We start from the raw sequence: 22521 nt of genomic DNA, 5'->3' as shown, positions 1-22521 counted from the left end.
ATTGTTCAGAGCTAATATTAACTTATATCTACAGTATATTTAACTTTATGTTTAAGTAACCATTTTAAAGCTTTTCTAAGGCTATATTCCTATGACTGAAAATCTGCAATTCTGATCGAATTCTGTTCTGCAAATCTTGTCGCAGAATTTGCCGATTTGAGTGGTATTTCGGCAGAATCTCTGTATGCTCAAAACACAGAACTTCGAAATTCAAAGCCCATTGAGTTCAATGGGATTGCACCCGGGATTCCGCACAATTTAGAGACAGGTCTTTAAAATTAACAGAATTTCAGCAGCAGAATGTCATGGAAATTCTGCTGTGTGAATGGAAATAAAGTAGGGCTAAATAAACTAAAAATCTATATGTGTCCCTAATAAACTTATGGTAGTTCTTGCACTAGCACCCTGCAAACATCCCTTTGAAGTGCTGATCCATGGACCTGTATATCATGCACAATATATATATGAAACTATTTCATCTTCAACATTGTCAGACCTCACTCACACTTGTTCAAAGCACCTCCAGAATGCTTTGAAGGGTGCATTCACACATGTGTATTTTTGCTGCGGATCTGTTGCAGATTTGCTCCTGCAGATTTTTCTGCCCATTGATTCCAATGGGAAGCAAAATCTGCTGAGGCAGTATTTCCCAACCAGTATTTCCCCACTGTTGCAAAACTAAAACTCCCAGCATGCTCGGACAGCCAAAGTCAACAGCTGTAGGGTTGGTAAAAACTTTTTCATAAGCCTTTTCTATGACTGTCGACTTGTGCCCCTTGTCAATGCAAGAAATGACTTTCACATCCGTATCTGTTTATACCTTGTTTTTTCAGATAAGGCACAGATTATTAATAACCGGCACATTAATCCGCTACTGTAGAACAGTATGTCACATCAGCATAAAACGCAGCATCCTCTATAACAGATAACTATCGTAATGCATAAGCAGATGAACTTGAGGGCGCAGACATAAAACAACACACCTCTGCACACAGAACAGGTTCTTGGTAGCTTCTCTGAATTTTGATATACAGTCCTCCATCAATAGAACAACAACAACCCCCCCCCCTCTCCCCACCTAACCAGCTTAGGCTCCCAGTGCACTGCGTCTACTCTGCACAGATCGCTTTGATGCTGCCCCACTCAAGGATTAGCTTCCACCGCCCCGCATCTTAGTTCTTGAAAGTCTTTTTCCTGGGTTGCACAGCATTTTGTTCTCTGTGCAGTACTATATTTGACATTCTTTTAGCATCAAGGAGAGACTGATGACATTCAGAAATGCGTGTTATTTTATATTTTATGATAGCGTTGAAGGGCCCTCCCGATTCACAGCCTAATCTTTGACCCTTCTCTGTGTGAGATATTACCAGCTAAGTAAGAAAGTCGTCCTGGTCAGTGGAACCAATCAATTCTGGTATTTCATTTTTGTTTCTCCTCGATTGGGTGCCTGCCACTCTGCCTCTGCTTTCCCAAAATCAATACCTTCCATTTGTGATTGGAATAAAAGTTACAAAACATCACCCTAGCATTGCACCAGCTCAGCACGCTCGGCTCCCAATTCAAAGTGGAACCTGAAGTATAGACTAACATGGAGATGTGAAGGTCAACTGGCTATTCAGGGAAAGCAACATTCAATTTCAAGAGCAGAGGCACTCCCGGCTTCCTCTGTACGGTTTTCCTTTATTCCTTCTGAAATACCCCGCATTCGACACTTGCCATAGTTAACCTCTTAAACAAACCAAAGTTATTGATAGAGAGGTTTAACTGGGTCCAGAGAGTCACGCAGTACATTTCTTTTCTCACATTTATCCAATTTTCTATTATATTTTATAGAAGTATCTGAACAAGATGGAGTAAATGAAATCTATAATCTAATTGGAGTGTTCATGGTGACCTGGAAGAAAATCTATACTTGACAAGCAAGGAGTGGCAGAGACATGGGGCTACTGTGGCTCTATTGCCCAATATGCCTCTAAATAGCATCATTGTAAAGTATTATTAAATAGAAATTAAATGTAAGTTTAGCTGCTGTAGAGCCTGTGTTACTCCTTCACATAACTGATTGTCCTGCAGCTTTTGACATAGATCTGACATCACGCTGCTCCTGGCTGGGTTGGCTTTGTGTTAAAGATAGCAGTAGGGACAATGTACAAGGCAGATTAGAGTGTGGAAAGGGAGAAAAGGCATCCAAGTCTTCAGGGAGGGAAGCTCACACAGGGTGTACTGTATTAGCAAAGCTGATGCCAGGAGTTTCTGGGCCCCAAACATACAAAAAAAAAAAAAAAATAAACTCCAAGAATGTCAAAAGTGTCTGTGCAGGGGTAAAACATTACACGGCAGGGGCGGGTGCGCCAGTGATTGGCAGTGTGACCAGCATTCATGTGGGGCAGTGGGACAAAGATCGCTCTCTGAGTGCTGAGAAGTAAAGCTGCCGTGTGCTTATCCCCGCTCATTCTAGTGCTGAGACGATGGGGGTCTCAGCACTAAGACTCTGACTGATCAAAACTTTCCTCCGTGACGTTAAAAGTTTTTTAAAGTGACAGGGACAATTTAAGGGAGTCTGAAGAAATAAACAATTACCAATGTAAGCTGGCATTTCCCTTTGAACCACCATGGTTACTTAATATAGATATACCCTGACAGATGTACACTTGTTTGTAACGTTATACTAACATAGCTCTGTGCTTTTTGTTATGTTAGAAGAGTTTTGCAAACACTGTACGAATAGGTTGATGCACTTTTGCACTAACTGTCTGGGGATCTTTCTTTTTCATGAAATCATTTTCCTTTGCAGGGTATTTGTTGCTGCCAAACAATACAGCCATTATTTTCTGAATACATTTAAATGCAAAAAGCATAGAATAGTGATGGCAGAGAAAGACCAAGAGGTCTATCTAGTCTGCTGCTTCTTTTTATTAAACACTTACTATTGACTTTTCCACTATATCAAGTGTCTGTTTCTGGCATCCACTTCTTTAAAAAAATTATAATAATCATACTTCTATTTTTAGAGTATGCCCCTAAGTTCTGGGGTTCACATTCTTTTAGAAAATACATAGAAATAATATAATATACAGGGTGGGCCATTTATATGGATACACCTTAATAAAATGGGAATGGTTGGTGATATTATCTTCCTGTTTGTGGAACATTAGTATATGTGAGGGGGGGGGGAACTTTTCAAGATGGGTGGTGACCATGGCGGCCATTTTGAAGTCAGCCATTTTGAATCCAACTTGGTTTTAATGTAACTTTATTCTTTCATGAGTTATTTACAAGTTTCTGACCACTTATAAAATGTGTTCAATGTGCTGCCCATTGTGTTGGATTGTCAATGCAACCCTCTTCTCCCACTCTTCACACACTGATAGCAACACCGCAGGAGAAATGCTAGCACAGGCTTCCAGTATCCGTAGTTTCAGGTGCTGCACATCTTGTATCTTCACAGCATAGACAATTGCCTTCAGATGACCCCAAAAGATAAAAGTCTAAGGGGGTCAGATCGGGAGACCTTGGGGGCCAATCAACTGGCCCACAATGACCAATCCACTTGATGTGTTTCCCTCTTTATCCACTGGAGCTGGCACGTTCCCTGAGTTTTTCCAGCAAGATGGTGCACCACCACATTATGGGTGTCAGGTCCGAGCCTTCCTAGATGAACAGTTTCCTGGAAAGTGGATTGGTTGTCGTGGGCCAGTTGAATGGCCCCCAAGGTCTCCCGATCTGACCCCCTTAGACTTTTATCTTTGGGGTCATCTGAAGGCAATTGTCTATGCTGTGAAGATACGAGATGTGCAACACTTGAAACTACGGATACTGGAAGCCCGTGCTGGCATTTCTCCTGCGGTAATACTATCAGTGTGTGAAGAGTGGGAGAAGAGGGTTGCATTGACAATCCAATACAATGGGCAGCACATTGAACACATTTTATAAGTGGTCAGAAACTTGTAAATAACTCATGAAAGAATAAAGTTACGTTAAAACCAAGCACATCATTGTTTTTCTTGTGAAATTCCCAATAAGTTTGATGTGTCACATGACCCCCTTCCTATTGAAAAAACAAAATTTGGATTCAAAATGGCCAACTTCAAAATGGCCGCCAAGGTCACCACCCATCTTGAAAAGTTTCCCCCCTCACATATATTAATGTGCCACAAACAGGAAGTTAATATCACCAACCATTCCCATTTTATTAAGGTGTATCCATATAAATGGCCCACCCTGTAGAGCAGTGGTCTTCAACCTGCGGACCTCCAGATGTTGCAAAACTACAACTCCCAGCATGCCTGGACAGCCGTTGGCTGTCCAGGCATGCTGGGAGTTGTAGTTTTGCAACATCTGGAGGTTCACGGGTTGAAGACCAATGCTGTAGAGCGATTCTGTGTTTGTCAGAATGGAAATCTGCTCTACAAGCATTAAAAGGGGTTATGCAGGAATTGGGAAACAGAGCTAATCTCTTCCAAAAACAACACCACATCTGTCATCAGCGTGGCTCCATTCACTTCAATGAAACAGAGCTGCAATGCCACACAGAACCTGAGGACAGTTGTGGTGCTGTTTTTGTTAAGCAATCAGCTTTGTTTTTTCAAAACCTGCATAACTCCTTTAACTTCGTGCAGGAATTGTTGGGGGGCTTATACTTATATACAACAGCAAATTTAAAAAAAGCAATAGGGCAGTATAAAGCATTTGGATCAGGGCAGCTGTTTGCCAAGGATAACATTTTGTTTTTTTTATAAATGATTCTGGGTATTTACCTGAACCAATCCTCCACCTCTGGTGTTCCAGTTGTGACTAGTCCCCAATGTTTTCTGCTTCTTCCTATGATGTCCCCTATGATGTCCCCTTCCTGCCCACTCAGGCAATCACTTGTGGAGATAGGTCACCTTTATAGCCAGTAATTGGCAGTTCTGTAGGAATTGGATGTTTTAGGATGCCAGAAGAGGAAAGCACCAAGGACCAAGGTTTTTGCAGGGGATTGGGGCAGTATGGTTAGTTTTTTTTTTACATTTGCTGCACCTAAGCTTAAATATAAAAAAATTATAGTGTGGTGTGAGATTTCCTCTATAGTTTACACCAGTTCAACCCCTTAAGGGTTTTTCCATTTTTGAAAATCATAACGCTTTCCGTTTCCCATATGAGGCTTGTTTTATGCGTTACCAATTTTACTTTGTAATTACATCAGTCATTTTACCAAAAAATGTACAGCAAAACCCCCCAAAAAAAATTTGTGGGACAAAATTGAAAAAGAAAAAAAACACACCATTTTGTAAATTTTGAGGGCTTCCGTTTCTACACATGTGCACTTTTCGGTAAAAATGATGCCTTATATTTCTTCTGCAGGTCCATACGATAAAAAATTGTTTTGTTTTACTACTTTTAAAAAATTACAAATTTTCGCACGAATTAATTTATTAAAGAAAACTGCCTTTAAAAATCCCCCTACTAGGGGTCCCCATACCTCCTGGGACACTGATGAGTCCAACAGCAACATGAACGTGTCCAAGGGTCATGGACACGAGATGTCTGATGGACAAGGCTGCAGGAAAAACACAGCCTGCAGCAACACTGCTGTAACACAGAGTTTTACCAAACATGTGCCTCCAGCTGTTGCAAAACTACAACTCCAAGCATGCCTGGACAGTCAAAGGATGTCTGGGCATGCTGGGAGTTATAGTTTTTCTAAATCTGTAGGCTCACAGCTGAAGGCAACACTGCTGCAAAAAAAAAAAAGTTCTCCAAACACTATACCTCCAACTATTCCAAAACTACAAGTCCCAGCATTACAGGACTGACAAAGGATGATACACATGAATGACATAGAAACATGTATAAAATGTATGCATAACAAACCACTGTACATTTACCACTTAACCTTTGTACTAATTTAGGAAGATATACGTTATACACTCACTATATTGACTTGATGGTAGAGTACAGGCAACCTCCAATAATCATTGTATGTGTTTGTGTGTGTGTGTGTATACAGCATAAAACCAGAGAGGAATGGATTAAAGAGCAGGACTGCCAGGCTCCTCCAAGAGCAGTGAGTCAGCAGAGTGAGGGAGGGGGAGGAGTCATCACAATGCAGGCAAGAGAGGAATACGCCCCCTTCCTACGGTGAGATAACAAAGAAAGTGAGCATTGTTAATACGCTATTTTTTTGGTAAATATGTGTGATAGATACATAAAAATGACACGATGAGGATCAGGTACTGGGTAACATATAAAAGTTTTTTGTTTGTTTTTTGTTGGATCTGACAGGTACGCTTTAACACGGTGTGAACATAGCTTCAATAGGACAGAAACATACATGGGATGTAAAAAATTTTGAACCGCACATTTTACTTCCTTTTTGATAAAATAACCTAAGTGGTATGAAAGCTAAAAATGTACACAAAAAACATGTAAATCCAACAATAAATTCCCCCCATTATCCATATGCTCCTGCTATCAAACATTACTTAGCAAAGCCTATTCAAAAAGCAGATCAGTTGCTATTCCCATCTCACCAGGGCACGGGACTTGCCATATAATGTGAGCTGTTATTCTGATTTGTGCTATGGAGTATGCACATTAAAAACTGATATTCCTCCTTTAAGGGCAGCAGATGGGCTATTTCAATGGCACGGTAGGTACTATATTGAGAGGCATAAAAGCACGGGAATAATACAAGGAGTGAGATTTCCAGAACATAAGAAACCAGCTTAGCTTTTGTATGAGAAATCTGTTTTAATTAATGAAGGAGAAAGATTAATGAAAAGTGGAACACCTGCCAACAAAACAATCTATTCTCTGAGATGGATATGGCACATGTTAACGCCGGCACAGGCTCCAGCTATTGGGTAGAGGGAAGGCTCTCTGTCTACACTGGTTATTTAAGGGAGGACAGGCCTGACACCTGTGAGGCAATTATAGGAATTCCAAATTACTAACCTTTCAGTCCTTTACATCTTTAGCCAGACTGCTGAGAGCCTTAAGTAACAATCTGGAATATATTATGAGTGGAGAAGAAAATGCAGATCAGATCAACAGCTTAAGGCCTCCTTTACACCGTTTTTTTATTTTTTTTATTTTTTTGCTTTAAAACGTAATTATTTTTTTCAGTTTTTCAGAAGCAGCTTTTTGCAACATTTTTTAATTGCTACTTAGGAATTCATATTGATAACATACAATTTTTTTTACATTTATTAGGTTTGCTATAAAAAAAGGAAAAACACCCATACACTAAAAAAACATGTTGGGTGGGGGTTAGTTCCGGATTTCATACACTGGCTTTGGGGAAGAGTGCACCAGATTAAAATGTGCCAGATTTATTAAATCTGTCGGGATGAAGGAGGCCCTGCTGCCACTATGTCCTGCCCACCTTTACTGAAAGATGGCAAGAGTCGCATAAAAGTCTCAAAATGATTACACAAAAGGGTGATTGTGTACACTACAAAATGGCGTATCTGAGTAATAAATCCCCCCACAGTGTGTATTTAAAACATCACATATTACACACAGAAAATGTGTCGGTAATTCACAGTACAGAAAAGCCTCATGGAATAGGGCTAATCCACATCTGAAACCCGCAGAAATAAAAGCAACAGTGAGAAATATACAGTGATCCCATTCAATATACAATGGCCTCAACATACAATATTTTCAACATACAATGGTCTTTTCTGGACCATCGTAACTTGAAACCAGACTCAACATACAATACTATGGACAGTCCAGATCTGCAAAACATGTCAATGACTTGAAGAACTGACCAATCAGAATGGACATTTCACTGGTATAACCCCTGTATTCCTGAAGTGTATGCACTGACTGGTGTCTGGTAGTGCCCCCTACAGAACTGGGAGGTATTATATGTTCTGTACTACTCTTTACCTGTGCCAAGGATAGCTGCTCCAGGTAAGGGCGACTCCATGTTACTTTTTTAGGACATTGTGTGTACTGTACAGGACCCTGAAGAAGCTCCTGTCCTCTACATAGACAGTGATTACAGCTCCCAGCAGATCTTTCTTACTTTTTAGGACTTGCTTCATCTGCATTAGTTATCTACTTATTTTTCTATAATCCTCACTTTTTCCTCAATTCTTAGATGACATTTTGGGGGCTTCAGAACCAATTGCCAAGTTTCCATAGCCTTATGGTCTCAACATACAATGATTTCAACATACCAGGTATATACCTCCCTATTTCTAATGAATGTGCAATAAAGTTTTTAAGGACTATTGAAGTGCTGGATTCCTATTCTACTCTCGTATTTCACCCTGAATCTGTGGTTTGTCCAAGCGGCTCCAGCAGATCCTCAGGTGGTGAGCTGTTTATTTCAGAAATATGTACGATACTAATTATTTGCATAGATTTTACAGGTAAAAATCCTAGAATAGACCAAGTGAATGATACTAAAGCTAATCCTTGTGCGGATACACAGTAGTTTAAACTTCACATTGTTTATTGGTTGATCTTTAGCCTCATTACACAGGGTAATACCAGACTATATGCCCGATAATCACCCCTAAGGGACAGCTCCGTTGTTTGCCTCTGTATATATATATGTATATATATATATATATATATATATATATATATATATGATGTTGTATGCTGGAAGGTTCCTGATGCTGTTAGTGAGTTGCTTTGTTGCAGATTGTGCCATATTACCATATTGGAAGCAGAAGCTGTAAGAGTGAATATAGATCTGTGTCCTTGCCAGCAATAAGGAGTCCATGGTTTATCTATGTTAGTGTCTAAGGAGCCTGAGATTGGTGTTCGGTCTAGGCTGTACTGAAATGGCCGACTGTTGGTGGAGAACAATTAACAGCGAAGTTTAGAGGGTGATGTTAGGTATGTGGAGAAGCTGTGGTAGGGGTTGTCCGTGTTACTATTAAAACCTAGTTGCATGAGGCATATTCTGCCTAGCGAGGCCTAAGGAAAGAAGCTAAGTGTAAGATCAGCCTGTTAGGGTACATTTACAAACATCGTGTTTGCTGTGGACTTTATGCTGTATTTAATCATTTAGTTGACTTGATTTACAAAGCATGAAACTTGTTGCGTCAAAGTTGTGTCAACATACCCTTCTGGGCGATTTTGGGAGATATTCGGCTGAAGGGCTCCAAAGCCACTGGATCTGCAGTATGTAATAGGGATCTCGAATACTGGATTCCCCATAGGACCTTAGTAAGGAGGTTCATGACTTGCAGTGGTTTGGTCCATTGTCATTAATTCAATGACCAGTTAATTGTTCAATCATTTGTATAGTCAACTGGAGTTTCCAAGTTCAGGGGCATTAACAAGCATTGGCTTTTTGTGTTTTAGTTATGAATGGGGATTCGAATTCACAGACATTCACAGGATTTACCCTCCGACATGTCTTACTTTTGTGTGTCGACCTTTCATTGAATATTGATGGCTGTGCAGTTGCTTTTACAATGTGCTGGGAAATTAAATCTCCCTTGTAAACAATTTCCACTGACACCTTTTTACAGGGAAGGCTTACTTTAATCTAGAATATGATCAGCGTATTGAGAGTTATGGAGGGCAGTGCTCATGTTATTAAATACAAGGCAGGAGATGTCACTGACTGGACTGGTATAATATCTTGTTCATCCAGCATCACAGGTAACTCAGCAAAACCACCGCAGCATTTTGGCACAATTTCATGAAACACAATACAATACACTCTAAACTATCCACTACAAAATATGCTATACTGCTACAAAAAAAACAATCTCTGTGACCACCCATGATACCTATGAGTTCCTTGCCAAGCAACTATTTGTATTTAACTTTTTAGACTGCCATTTTAAATGTAAATAGGTGGAAGTAGAATATTTGGGATAAATGCAATAATAGGTTTTTAATATAGTTAGACCTCACAATAATACGTTTTCATATCCTGGTCTTTACAGGATTACATAAAAGGTACCTTAAAAACAGAATGCAAAAAAATAAAATCCTTCAGATCTCATTTTCAACAGGAAAGAAAACAGCAGCCGACATCATTTTAATGTACTGCTGCATCCTGTTTTAATGGTATTTTTATAGAAAATAAAAAAATAAAAAACTTTTTAACAGAAAGCAACAACTTTAAGTATTGATGCAGTATTATTATGGGGTTTCTGTAGCCAAAACCAAGATTAGATCATAAAGATAGAAGAATTATCTAGGAAAGACTTGTTACTCTCCTAATTTTTGGAATTCAGCCCCTCAACTACATTGCTACAATATAGGCACCATTTACCACAACATAATAATGTTATATTTAGGAATCCCTATTTCTGCATTAAGGGGTTCTCCGGCCCAAACGATAGGGGATAAGATGTCTGATAGCGGGGTTCCCACCGGTGGGGACCCCCACAATCTGTCATTCAGCACCCAACTTTGTGTGCTCTTCGCAGTGCTGGAGGCTCCGAGTGTGCAGCATGATGACCACAGGGCCGGAGTATCGTGACGTCACGTCTCCACCCCCGTGTGACGTCACGCCCCACATCGGGGCATGACATCGCACAGGGGCGGAGTTGTGACACCACGATACTCCAGCCCCATGGTCGTCACGTTGCACACTTGGAGCCTCCTGCGCCGTGGAGAACTCACAAAGGTGGGTGCTTAATGACAGATTGCGGGGGTCCCCACCAGCAGGACCCCCGCGATCAGACATCTTGTCCCCTATCCTATGGATATATATATATATATATATATGTGTGTTTGTGTTTGTTTTGTTTTTGTTTTTTGTTTTTTAACCTCTGTTGTAATTTTGTGTTTATAATACTGAATAGGATTTACTCACTCAATAAAATGAATGCAAATGTGCAGTCATTCATAACAACAAAAGCAATTTGCTTTGCTTCATCTAGACCAGGCTACACAAGAGCGTGTATGATTTTTATATATGTACAGTATTAATGCACCTTTGCACGGAAATAATCTGTATTTTTTGTAAAATTAAGCATATCAGGCTAAAATTATCTATATAAAATGGATTTGATATAGACAGTATATCTGTCTACATGTGCATAGATGTCACGATGCCGGCTGGCAGGTAGTGGACCCTCTGTGCCAGAGAGGGATTGGCGTGGACCGTGCTAGTGGACCGGTTCTAAGCCACTACTGGTTTTCACCAGAGCCCGCCGCAAAGCGGGATGGTCTTGCTGCGGCGGTAGTGACCAGGTCGTATCCACTAGCAACGGCTCACCTCTCTGGCTGCTGAAGATAGGCGCGGTACAAGGGAGTAGGCAGAAGCAAGGTCGGACGTAGCAGAAGGTCGGGGCAGGCAGCAAGGATCGTAGTCAGGGGCAACGGCAGAAGGTCTGGAAACACTGGCAAGGGACACACAGGGAACGCTTTCACTGGCACTAAGGCAACAAGATCCGGCAAGGGAGTGCAAGGGAAGTGAGGTAATATAGGGAGTGCACAGGTGATAACTCTAATTGGAACCACTGCGCCAATCAGCGGCGCAGTGGCCCTTTAAATCGCAGAGACCCGGCGCGCGCGCGCCCTAGGGAGCGGGGCCGCGCGCGCCGGGACAGAACAGACGGGGAGCGAGTCAGGTAGGAGAGCCGGGGTGCGCATCGCGAGCGGGCGCTACCCGCATCGCGAATCGCATCCCGGCTAGCAGCAGGATCGCAGCGCCCCGGGTCAGAGGACGTGACCGGGGCGCTGCAGCGGAGGAGGTGAAGCGAGCGCTCCGGGGAGGAGCGGGAACCCGGAGCGCTCGGCGTAACAGTACCCCCCCCCTTGGGTCTCCCCCTCTTCTTGGAGCCTGAGAACCTGAGGAGCAGACTTTTGTCAAGGATGTTGTCCTCAGGTTCCCAGGATCTCTCTTCAGGACCACAACCCTCCCAGTCTACTAAAAAAAAATTTTTTCCTCTGACCTTTTTGGCAGCCAAAATCTCCTTGACCGAGAAGACGTCCGAGGAGCCGGAAACAGGAGTGGGAGGAACAGATTTGGGAGAAAAACGGTTGAGGATGAGTGGTTTGAGAAGAGAGACGTGAAAGGCATTAGGGATACGAAGAGAAGGAGGAAGAAGAAGTTTATAAGAGACAGGATTAATTTGACACAGAATTTTGAAAGGACCAAGATAGCGTGGTCCCAACTTGTAGCTAGGGACACGGAAGCGGACATATTTAGCGGAGAGCCATACCTTGTCTCCAGGGGAAAAAACGGGGGGAGCTCTTCTTTTCTTATCCGCGAACCTCTTCATGCGTGAAGAAGCCTGTAAGAGAGAATTTTGGGTCTCTCTCCATATAATGGAAAGGTCACGAGAAATTTCATCCACAGCGGGCAGACCAGAGGGCAAGGGGGTAGGGAGGGGGGGAAGAGGGTGACGGCCGTACACCACGAAAAATGGGGATTTGGAGGAAGATTCAGAGACCCTGAAGTTATACGAGAATTCGGCCCATGGAAGGAGATCTGCCCAGTCATCCTGGCGGGAGGAAACAAAATGTCGCAAATAATCACCCAGGATCTGGTTAATTCTTTCTACTTGTCCATTGGACTGGGGATGATATGCAGAGGAAAAATTTAATTTAATCTTGAGTTGTTTACAGAGAGCTCTCCAGAATTTAGACACGAATTGGACCCCTCTATCCGAGACAATCTGCGTAGGCAACCCGTGAAGACGAAAAATGTGTACAAAAAATTGTTTAGCCAACTGAGGCGCAGAAGGAAGACCAGGAAGAGGAATGAAATGTGCCATTTTGGAGAATCGATCAACGACCACCCAAATAACGGTGTTGCCACGGGAAGGGGGTAAATCAGTAATAAAATCCATACCAATCAGAGACCAAGGCTGTTCGGGGACAGGCAGAGGATGAAGAAAACCAGCGGGCTTCTGGCGAGGAGTCTTATCCCGGGCACAGATAGTGCAGGCTCGCACAAAGTCCCCAACATCCGTCTCCAGAGTTGGCCACCAATAGAAGCGGGAGATGAGTTGCACAGATTTCTTGATGCCCGCATGACCTGCGAGATGGGAGGAGTGACCCCATTTGAGGATTCCGAGGCGTTGGCGTGGAGAAACAAAGGTCTTTCCTGGAGGAGTCTGTCTGATGGAGGCAGGAGAAGTGGAGATCAGGCAGTCAGGTGGAATGATGTGTTGCGGAGGGAGATCAACTTCTGAGGCATCCGAGGAACGAGAGAGAGCATCGGCTCTAATGTTCTTATCGGCAGGACGAAAGTGAATCTCAAAATTAAATCGGGCAAAGAACAGAGACCACCGGGCCTGGCGAGGATTCAGCCGTTGGGCCGACTGGAGGTAGGAGAGGTTCTTGTGGTCGGTGTAGATAATAACAGGAAATCTTGATCCCTCCAGCAGATGCCTCCATTCCTCAAGTGCTAATTTAATGGCTAGAAGTTCTCGATCCCCGATGGAGTAGTTCCTCTCCGCTGGAGAGAAGGTCCTAGAGAAAAAACCACAAGTGACAGCATGCCCGGAAGGATTTTTTTGTAGAAGAACAGCTCCAGCTCCTACTGAGGAGGCATCAACCTCCAATAGGAAGGGTTTGGAAGGGTCAGGTCTGGAGAGCACGGGAGCCGAAGAAAAGGCAGACTTGAGTTGTTTAAAGGAGTCTTCTGCTTGAGGAGGCCAGGACTTGGGATCAGCATTTTTCTTGGTTAAAGCCACGATAGGAGCCACAATGGTAGAAAAATGTGGAATAAATTGCCTGTAATAATTGGCGAACCCCAAAAAGCGTTGGATAGCACGGAGTCCGGAGGGGCGTGGCCAATTTAAGACGGCAGAGAGTTTGTCTGGATCCATCTGTAGTCCCTGGCCAGAGACCAAATATCCTAGAAAAGGAAGAGATTGGCATTCAAACAGACATTTCTCAATTTTGGCATAGAGTTGGTTGTCACGAAGTCTCTGAAGAACCATACGGACATGCCGGCGGTGTTCCTCTAGATTGGCAGAAAAAATTAGGATATCGTCCAGATATACCACAACACAGGAGTATAATAGATCACGAAAAATTTCATTGACAAAGTCTTGGAAGACGGCAGGGGCATTGCACAGTCCAAAGGGCATGACCAGATACTCAAAGTGTCCATCTCTGGTGTTAAATGCCGTTTTCCACTCGTCCCCCTCTCTGATGCGGATGAGGTTATAGGCGCCTCTTAAGTCCAATTTAGTGAAGATGTGGGCACCTTGGAGGCGATCAAAGAGTTCAGAGATGAGGGGTAAGGGGTAGCGGTTCTTAACCGTGATTTTATTAAGACCGCGGTAGTCAATGCAAGGACGTAGGGAGCCATCTTTTTTGGAGACAAAGAAAAATCCGGCTCCGGCAGGAGAGGAGGATTTACGGATAAAGCCCCTTTTTAGATTCTCCTGGACGTATTCGGACATGGCAAGAGTCTCTGGGGCAGAGAGAGGATAAATTCTGCCCCGGGGTGGAGTAGTACCCGGGAGGAGGTCGATAGGGCAATCATAAGGCCTGTGAGGAGGTAGAGTCTCAGCTTGTTTTTTGCAGAAAACATCCGCGAAGTCCATATAGGCCTTGGGGAGACCGGTTACTGGAGGAACCACAGAGTTACGGCAAGGGTTACTGGGAAGCGGTTTTAGACAGTTCTTGGAACAAGAGGACCCCCAACTCTTGATCTCCCCAGTGGACCAATCCAGGGTTGGGGAATGAAGTTGAAGCCAGGGAAGTCCAAGGAGAATCTCCGAGGTGCAATTGGGGAGGACCAAAAGTTCAATCCTCTCATGATGAGATCCGATGCTCATAAGAAGGGGCTCCGTGCGGAAACGTATGGTACAGTCCAATCTTTCATTATTTACACAATTGATGTAGAGGGGTCTGGCGAGACTGGTCACTGGGATGTTGAACTTGTTGACGAGAGAGGCCAAAATAAAATTTCCTGCAGAACCAGAGTCCAAGAAGGCCACTGTAGAGAAGGAGAAGGCAGAAGCAGACATCCGCACAGGCACAGTAAGACGTGGAGAAGCAGAGTAGACATCAAGGACTGTCTCACCTTTGTGCGGAGTCAGCGTACGTCTTTCCAGGCGGGGAGGACGGATAGGACAATCCCTCAGGAAGTGTTCGGTACTAGCACAGTACAGGCAGAGGTTCTCCATACGGCGTCGTGTCCTCTCTTGAGGTGTCAGGCGAGACCGGTCGACCTGCATAGCCTCCACGGCGGGAGGCACAGGAACAGATTGCAGGGGACCAGAGGAGAGAGGAGCCGAGGAGACGAAACGCCTCGTGCGAACAGAGTCCATATCTTGGCGGAGTTCCTGACGCCTTTCAGAAAAACGCATGTCAATGCGAGTGGCTAGGTGAATAAGTTCATGTAGATTAGCAGGAATTTCTCGTGCGGCCAGAACATCTTTAATGTTGCTGGATAGGCCTTTTTTGAAGGTCGCGCAGAGGGCCTCATTATTCCAGGACAATTCTGAAGCAAGTGTACGGAATTGTACGGCATACTCGCCAACGGAAGAATTACCCTGGACCAGGTTCAACAGGGCAGTCTCAGCAGAAGAGGCTCGGGCAGGTTCCTCAAAGACACTTCGGATTTCCGAGAAGAAGGAGTGTACTGAGGCAGTGACGGGGTCATTGCGGTCCCAGAGCGGTGTGGCCCATGACAGGGCTTTTCCGGACAGAAGACTGACTACGAAAGCCACCTTAGACCTTTCAGTGGGAAACAGGTCCGACATCATCTCCAGATGCAGGGAACATTGGGAAAGGAAGCCACGGCAAAACTTAGAGTCCCCATCAAACTTATCCGGCAAGGATAAGCGTATCCCAGGAGCGGCCACTCGCTGCGGAGGAGGTGCAGGAGCTGGCGGAGGAGATGACTGCTGAAGCTGTGGTAGCAACTGTTGTAGCATAACGGTCAGTTGAGACAGCTGTTGGCCTTGTTGCGCAATCTGTTGTGACTGCTGGGCGACCACCGTGGTGAGGTCAGCGACAACTGGCAGAGGAACTTCAGCGGGATCCATGGCCGGATCTACTGTCACGATGCCGGCTGGCAGGTAGTGGACCCTCTGTGCCAGAGAGGGATTGGCGTGGACCGTGCTAGTGGACCGGTTCTAAGCCACTACTGGTTTTCACCAGAGCCCGCCGCAAAGCGGGATGGTCTTGCTGCGGCGGTAGTGACCAGGTCGTATCCACTAGCAACGGCTCACCTCTCTGGCTGCTGAAGATAGGCGCGGTACAAGGGAGTAGGCAGAAGCAAGGTCGGACGTAGCAGAAGGTCGGGGCAGGCAGCAAGGATCGTAGTCAGGGGCAACGGCAGAAGGTCTGGAAACACTGGCAAGGGACACACAGGGAACGCTTTCACTGGCACTAAGGCAACAAGATCCGGCAAGGGAGTGCAAGGGAAGTGAGGTAATATAGGGAGTGCACAGGTGATAACTCTAATTGGAACCACTGCGCCAATCAGCGGCGCAGTGGCCCTTTAAATCGCAGAGACCCGGCGCGCGCGCGCCCTAGGGAGCGGGGCCGCGCGCGCCGGGACAGAACAGACGGGGAGCGAGTCAGGTAGGAGAGCCGGGGTGCGCATCGCGAGCGGGCGCTACCCGCATCGCGAATCGCATCCCGGCTAGCAGCAGGATCGCAGCGCCCCGGGTCAGAGGACGTGACCGGGGCGCTGCAGCGGAGGAGGTGAAGCGAGCGCTCCGGGGAGGAGCGGGAACCCGGAGCGCTCGGCGTAACAATAGATAATCCATGGAAAAAAAAAGCTTTTTGTGCCTCCGCATTAGTGTTGCTCGCGAATATTCGCAATTCGAATATTATTCGCGAATATCGCATATTCGCGAATTCGCGAATTTCGCGAATATAGCGCTATATATTCGTAATTACGAATATTCGTTTTTTTTTTTTTTTCTTCACAGTACACATCACAGTGATCATCCCTCTCTGCTTCCAGCTTGTGTGGTGTAAAGAAGGCTCTAATACTACTGTGTGAGACTGGCGTGCGAAAATTCGCATTTGCGAAAATTAGCATATGCGAATTTTCGCGTATGCTAATTTTGTATATGCTAATTTTCACATCTGTAAATTTTCGCATACGCGAATTTTCGTATATGCGAAAATAAAACGAGGGTATGACGAATATGCGAATATTCGCGAATATATGACGAATATTCGTCCATATATTCGCGAATATTCGCGAATTCGAATATGGCCTATGCCGCTCAACACTACTCCGCATAAGGTTCATTGTAGGTCCATACCAGACATGAATTGAGCTTGTGTAGATCCCCCCAGCACCACCTCCCAATGCCTCCCCCTCCCCATTGTGTTAGGTTGCCCAAATAAAATAATGGAGAGTAGTCAGTGATTATAGGAGCAAATATATTTGAGTTTCCAAACATCCAGTCCATCAATTCTTGATTTTTGTTGGACTGAAGGCTGCAACCCCTACAGTGTCTAGAATAGTGTAGTATAGGTGCAGAGAATGCATAGACAATCACAACACTGACCTACTGTATACTGTGTTCGGCAAAGTTCATTCTATGATTGTGTCTTCTAAGGCATTCATATGTTGGCAACCTGTTAAAATTGGGATGCAAATGTATGTGCATAACAGACAGGTGCCCATTTGACTTTAATGGCCCAAAGATAGGCAGCTAGTAACTACTCTCAGATAATTTTTCAAACATACACGTTTTGTCTCTGACTCAAAAGTTCAGCAATCCACGGTTTTGAGTCAATGACAAAACATATATATACAAACTTAGACACTAGCTGAACACTCTTGGACCATTAACGTCAAAGGGGCTCATGCCTGTCTATGCTCATCTATATATATCAGCATCCCATTTTGACAGGTTGCCAGCGTATGTGGGCACAAAAGTAATGTGAACCTAGCCTTAAAGAGAATCTGACAGCTGCTCACCCACACTAGACCCAGTATACTGAAGGGAACTTACATTTTTACGTTAGGTATTTCCATAGTTCTGCCCGTTACAAGGTCCTTGCAATTGCATTAAAAGCAGGGAGCAGGCTTGCACAGTTCCCCGCCTCATCAATATTTTGCCCCTGGCCTGCCCCCTTCCATGACATAAGAACTCTCATTCCCCCCTTCCCCAGCTCTCACATCACAGAAGAGGGCGGCCGGGGGTGGAATATTTATGAGGTAGGGGAGCTCCTCTTTTCCAATGTGCGCTTGAGTGAAATGGCAAGGACCTTGTAATGAGCAGAACTATGGAAATACCTGACTTAAAAATGTAAGTTAACCTTAATTTTAAAGCTCTCTACCCACACTATAATCCAGTATACTGGGTCTAGTGAACTGCTGTCAGATACTCTTTAAAGCATACTCTTTGCTCCAATGCCCGAGAATTGCTGCGTCTTACGTAATCAGATGGATTTCGAGTAGTCCAATGCTGGAGGTGCAATGCAAGTCCATTGAATCTCTGCCATTGGACTTTCGGGAATCCATCTGATCACGTCTCGGAGAAATTCTCAGGCTACTAGGGAGTTTAGATGTATCCTGCCTTGGGAGCAATTTTAAACAGTTTTAAAGGCTGCTGGTCTTTAAAGCATTACTGTCATTAAAAGTAACTTTTCACATGTTGATCAGACATGTGGAAACTGCTGAGACCTGCTGCAAATATGAGTTATTATCAGGGAAAAAGGATGGCATTGTGCTCCACTCCACTTTTCACAAGACTTATCGACAGGTAAAAAATTGTTTATAATGACAGTAACACTTTTACACGTACTATGTCCTCAGCATTCAAGGTATAGGTAGGATTGATACTATCAACAACTAAGGAGGAAAAACTCCTCGAAAGATGACTGGTCAGCTCTCCTGACATGACTGTTTTACGAAATACTTGCATTCCCCATAAAATAATTTTGGAGAACCTATTCTTACAATACTGCATTGTGTTGTTATTCCTCCGGGAAATGTTTGACCAAATTACTTACATTGTCTGATACAGTCATTGGATTGGGCAGAGTATTTGTTTAATGGTGCTTTGGATCCAGTAGGTTTAATACCAGTAAATAGTTTCCCAATACCTACAAATATACTTCAGGATCATCACAATTAGATATTAGAATACAATGTAAATGTATTTTTCTTTTCACCCTGGATGCTAAACAGTAGAACAATCGTGTAAAGGGGTTCTCCACTGCCCTGTCTTCCGGAGCTCCACTCGCAGCGTCCGGAAGTTTATTACTCCGGACGCTGTGTGCGGGCTTCCGTTTTCGAAGTCGCCCCCTCGTGATGTCACGCCCGCCCCCTCGTGACGTCACGCCCGCCCCCTCAATGAAAGTCTATGGGAAGGGGGCGCGACCGTGGTCGCGCCCCCTTCCCATAGACTTTCATTGAGGGGGCGGGCGTGACATCACGAGGGGGCGGGCGTGACGAAGACAGGGCAGGGGAGAACCCCTTTAAAACAAAACAGTGCATGAGCTCTCCATGGTCCTGAAACAGCCAGTTTACAATTCAGTCAGAAAAATAAGCAATAAAGACATTTGCCTGGTGAATTATGGTAATATATCCCTTTCCTGTTAGAACCCAAGGCTCTTCTTTATCTGTGATACTATATATTGCATGGAATGTAATTCAGTTTACAATCCATGTCAGGCTTCCTAACACAGAATACGGTAAATTTGTCATTATTATGTAACCCTGTAATCCTGTTCCAACACATCTGTGCAGTGTAAGAATTTACTTCTCCACTATAAATTATGAAAGTAAATGTGTAATGATCTTTAGGTTCTGATCACTCAGTAGGGGATATAAGTGGCTCAGAGGCTTAGGCCTGAGGTATATACAGCTTGTAATATTGAATTAAAATCTCTATATAAATGAATGCTCTCCACCAGAAGAAAAAAAGTTTGCTCTCTGCTGTCAACTATGGGATGTGGCACTTCTGTAAATCAGTGCTGTGGCCCTTAAAGAGTGGAGAATATTGGCCAAGCCAGAAACTCTTCTCGAAGAAGGAGTCACCCATATGTAGACTGCTTTTTCAGGATTCTTTCCCCTTATCAGTAAAAAGCAGGGTGACTAGCCCAAAGGCCTTTGACAAGGAAACAACCTTATAGGAGAAAGAGAGACTCTGCACCATTCTATACGGACACTCAAATAGCTGGAAAGCAGTATTTTGAAACCCCTTGCTGACAACTCAGACACCTGTGCAAGTATGGTAATGCTACAACGTTCAGAAGCTTGAAAGTTCATCCAAATCCAAGAGAAAGGAAAAAACGGAGCACTAACCGTGTTCTTGCAACATGTGACTTTATTCCTTATCCAGGTAGATACATGAAAGGGGGAGAGCGGACAGACAGGGAGACCTCCGGGCGACGGACCGTATCACGCGTCAGCGCTTCTTCAGGCCCTCTCGCTTCTTCAGGCCTTCTGTGTCAGAGGGCCTGACGAAGCGCTGACGTGTGATACGGTCTCCTTGTCTGTCCGCTCTCCCCCTTTCATGTATCTACCTGGATAAGGAATAAAGTCACATGTTGCAAGAACACGGTTAGTGCTCCGTTTTTTCCTTTCTCTTGGATTTGGATGACCTTTGACATGGAAGTTCTTCATCAAGAAGACCTACAATGGGCTATGTAAAGGCACAAATAAGCTAGTGTGAGAGCACACTCAGCTGCTGCAAACTGAACTACATCCATGTATTGTGCAATGCCTTGTCATGTGGTTTCTACATAAGGCTCATAGATATCTGGTTATTCATGTGGATGCAACGAGAAGGAAGACAAGCACACTCAACACAATTCTTGCTTCATCTGTGCTGTTTATGTAAGCCTATACAGAGACCAAGGTGCAGGGGGATGACAGAGGAGGGAGGTGGTCACGGGCTACGGAACCGTCTCACGCTACATGCGCTTCATAAGGCCCCTCGAAGGTAAATGCTCACTGCACCCCTTATTACATTCCGTGAGGGGTGTAGTTTCCAAAATAGGGTCACATGTGGGGGGGTCCACTGTTCTGACACCATGGGGGCTTTGTAAACGCACATGGCCTTAAATTCCAGACGCATTCGCTTTCCAAAAGCCCAATGGCGCCCCCTCTCTTCTGAGCATTGTAGTGCACCGCAGAGCACTTTACGTCCATACATGGGGTATTTATATACTCAGAAGAAATGGTGTTACAAATTTTGGGAGGCTTTTTTTCCTATTACCCCTTGTGAAAATGAAAAATGTGGGATAACATCAGCATTTATATCCCTTGTTACTTTCTGTGAGGGGTGTAGTTTTCAAAAAAGTGTCAGAAGTGGGTGTTTTTTTTTTTTGTTATTTTTTTTGTGTTTATGTCAGAACTGCTGTAACGATCAGCCACGCCTCAAATGTACAGTGATGGCCGCAAACGTTGGCAACACTGAAATTTCTCTAGAAAATTAAGTATTTCTCACAGAAAAGGATTGCAGTAACACATTGTGGGTTCCCGGTACCGTATTACATACCGTCCCTAGTGTAGAGGTCCCCAAAGTCAGAGTAACTACGTTCAGGTAGGGTTCCTCAGGTGGGACAGCCCCTAGTCGCCTCTCCTCAAGTCTAATTCTCTAATGTTAATATGTGTATATATTTAATAATAGTATATATTTTATAGTAATGTATAGTACTTACCTTGTTTAGCGTCGAAGGACCTTCGGTCATGTGACCATGTTGATAACCTCTATGGTATGTTGGAGGACCTTTGGAGGTCCTTGGGTCACGTGTTACCCACAAGCCTTTGTAATGGTGATTGACATCAGTATGGACCAATTAGCACTAGTCCAGCCCCTGCCCATATAAGGGAGCTGCGTCCAATTATCGCTATCTTGTGTTGCTACACTCGTGGATGCTGGACTAGCAGGACGGTTCTGCGCAACTTTCAAAGACACACTATCCCTGAAAACATACCGGCCTCAGCTGAACCAAAACCGTGAGTTCTAATCTAAACCCCCGCTAATGCTAGCGTGACTACTGGACCGCAACTAAATCCCCTAAATCCAGTGGAACAGCGCACAATACCTAAAGACTCTAAATGCTAAAGTCCCAACCTTTGTCAATCACCAAGGAAAGAAGTTTTATGCTTAGAGACTGTTCTGTTTTTGAAGCTTGCAGAAAATCTTCAGTAAAAGTTGATCCCTTTTCAGTAAACTCTCCGGTTGTGGACAATCTTTTCTTCTATACCTCCCTATCGCTCTTGGGAAGGGTGGCGGTAGGACAAGCATTACTGAGGACCCCCACCCTGGCGTCACGAATAGCAAGGGTTAACAAGCACCCTTTAGTTACTGCACAGCTACGCTCCCCATACCCTACATCCACCAGGCTACCACCACATGTTTTGCTATACACATGTTTATTGCCTTTGTATGTATTGGAACTAAACCAAAAAAGGGAGGAAAAGCAATTTGGACATAATGTCACACCAAACTTCAAAAAATGGGCTGGACAAAATTATTGGCACCTTTTCAAAATTGTGGAAAAATAAGATTGTTTCAAGCACGTGATGCTCCTTAATGTTCCTTTTTCTATTGGTAAGAAACTGTGCAGAACTCTTCTCCAGAGGAATGACATTGTCAGCAAATAAATGGAGGGGCACAGGGCTCAAATCCTGCAGGAACGCATGGGAACAGAGTT

The 22521-nt window shown here is 44.2% G+C and overlaps 1 protein-coding gene across 11 annotated transcripts in view; it reads right to left on the bottom strand.

Moving 5' to 3' along the window:
* Positions 1-22521, bottom strand: part of MEGF11 (multiple EGF like domains 11) — a 581277-nt gene that overhangs the window by 428382 nt on the left and 130374 nt on the right. The gene's annotated exons all lie outside the window — the stretch shown is intronic.

This window comes from Hyla sarda, chromosome 4, assembly GCF_029499605.1.
Source record: "Hyla sarda isolate aHylSar1 chromosome 4, aHylSar1.hap1, whole genome shotgun sequence".
NCBI lineage: Eukaryota > Metazoa > Chordata > Amphibia > Anura > Hylidae > Hyla > Hyla sarda.
The sequence above is the reverse complement of the archived record's forward strand: the minus strand, read 5'-3'. Positions and strand labels throughout refer to the sequence as shown.